Genomic DNA, 2,847 nt, shown 5'->3' on the forward strand with positions numbered 1-2,847 from the left:
TAAGAAAAGATTATAAAAGATAATGAAAGATATAGATAGTCACAAATAGATTATTTATAGCACTCTCCTTAGATGTCCATTATCTTAAAATATGTCTCATTAAAATCTTACTAAGAAAAACCATGTAGGATAAAAACCTAGAATATGTCCCTTTAAAACCTTACTATGAAAAACTATGTGGAATAAAAACCTAGTGAAGGAAAAAGAGTACATTATTCTTCAATATATAATCACCTGTCACATTAAAAACTTGCCAAAAAAACCCAATGGAACAAAATCATAGCGAAGGAAAAAAAAAGTGCAAAACATATGTATTTCTCCCCCTCATGCAGACAATCATCAATAAGACGACGAAATCCAATCTTGTGAGTCAGTTGCTCAAAAGTCTCTTTAGTAATGACTTTGTAAAGAAATCTTCTAGATTCTCTTGCTAACGAACTTATTGAACATTTATTTCTTTTGGAGATCATAAGTGAAAAAGAACTTTGGTAAAATATGTTTTGTTCTATCTCCTTTGATGTATCCTTCTTTAATCCAAGCAATACATGTAACATTGTCTTCATATATGATCATCGATGTGATTTTTCCTCAAGCTAAGCTAAAATTTCTACATGATTAGTTGATATGTCTATTTTGGCTTATTTCACATATTGTTATGGAATAATTGTTATATCATCTCATGTAAACTTATGTTATATCATTATGAGGAACTATCAGATAACCTCTAAAATAACAAAGTATATGCTTAAATGTCTTTGTATTGGTGAAGAATTATATTTTGCTAGAAAATTAGTGGGGAATGATTCATCAAATTGTGTATGCATAATAAGATACATCAATGTTTCAATAACACTAAGACATGGTACTTTAAGTACTTCTTTATCATTTTCTTAAGATCTAAAAGGATCTTAGTTCACACATCTAGAGACCTTCAATCATTGAAATATACAATGAATGTAATTTTTCATATAAAACCTTTTAAGCACCTCTATTATATAAGCTTTTTGCTACACATTCTATTATTTAAATATTCAATTTCCCAAACAAAATTTTGTGCTTCCTAGTTCATCTCAAATTATTTCTTTAATTAGTTTATAGCTTTTGAAAGCTCTTCAAGAGTTCCAATAATATTCACGTCATCTACATAAACAACAATTATGAAAAATCTATTTTCTGATTTTTGTGAAAATACATGGCAAGTACTCACTAAGTCAATTATATCTCATGTGACTTGATTCACTACTAGAAAATAGGTTTTCTACATCGATTATCGGCGTATTTCTACATCGGTTATCAAGAGTCGTTGTAGCCCGAAGTCATTGAAACACAACGACGGTTGAGCGACCGAAGTTGAATTCTGACATTCTACATCGGTTATTAGGGCAATCGATGTAGAAATCTGTTCATTTTAAGACGGGTTGGTCTCTAAACCCGTCTTAGAATGCCAAAATTCTACATCGGTTGTCCTGACAACCGATGTAGAATGATCATCATTCTACATCGGGTATGTCTTGAACCGTCGTAGATTCCTACCCCACGATGAAGCATTCAACATCGGTCATTCTAATAACCAATGTAGAATACTAGACATTCTACATCGGATGTGACTTGAACCGATGTAGAATTATTAATTATTTTTAATTTGTTTGTTTTTTGGAAGCAAGAATTATGATGACATAAAAATTGGTGGCATGGTCATTTCATTAAAAAATATTTCTACAAACCAACTAGTAATTACTAAACTAAATTGTTCATACGAAGAGAGAACAAAAGAATAAAATTAATCAAATTAGAACACGGATACTATATACGTATAGGAGAAAAACTGTCTAAAAGTGCTGCTCACTAAATTGTAATGTAAAAACAAGTTGAGCATTTCAATAACTAACCCTGTCCAACTCCCTCTCCGTAATTTTGTTGCTATGCAATCCTCTAAGAACATTCTTGCAAGCATCAACAGCTTTGTGGACCTGCAAATCAAATTGACCTGAAACTTTCGAACAGAAGGAAACTAGCAGCAAAAATAAGAGTGAATGTTACTAGAATGACGCTCACACCTTGCCTCTGACAATTGTGAAGAGCCTGTACAGAAACGTGTAATCAGATTTCAAACTAAAAAACAACTAAAAATAACACTTGGGTATTTACTATACCCTTAGATATTTTTAAGATTTCAACCCAAAAGTAACGGGATTGGCATGTTTCCAGTATGTAGATGATGAGGCTAGTCTAAGCCTAGAATTGAACATAGTGTCTAAAATTTCTGCCTATAAAGCAACAACTCTAATCGGACACCCCAGGACATAGCTTATGTCCAAAATATAAAATGAAGGGGCATTGTACACACACACACTAGTATTTAAGCTTGCAGAAAATAAAGGTTTAATGTATATACCTAAAATTTATAATAAATAAATACTTTTAAATATATAAATTATATTATAATTAAAATTTATAATAAATAAATATTTTTAACATAAATTATATTTTAGTATGATAAATAATTTATATTGTGATACAATATATTGATAATTATTAATTTCTTTTGAAAAGTATTGAAATTCAATTTAAAACTAAAGATATTGAAAATGATAGAAGGAAAGATATAAGTTGATAAGAATCCCTAAAATTGTTGTAGTTAAAGAAAAACTCCTAAAAACACTCTAATTGAAGAATGATAGCTAAAAATACTCTTGTTCAACATAGCTATTCTAATTTATGTAAAGAGAAAATATAAAATCAACATGACAAATCTAAATTAAGAATTAAGATTTATATAATTCACATTCTAAAAACAAAGTTGTTAAGGATTACAATTTTCATATTATATTGAACAAATAGAATACT

The sequence above is a fragment of the Glycine max genome, chromosome 18 (assembly GCF_000004515.6).
Source record: "Glycine max cultivar Williams 82 chromosome 18, Glycine_max_v4.0, whole genome shotgun sequence".
NCBI classification, from domain to species: Eukaryota; Viridiplantae; Streptophyta; class Magnoliopsida; order Fabales; family Fabaceae; genus Glycine; species Glycine max.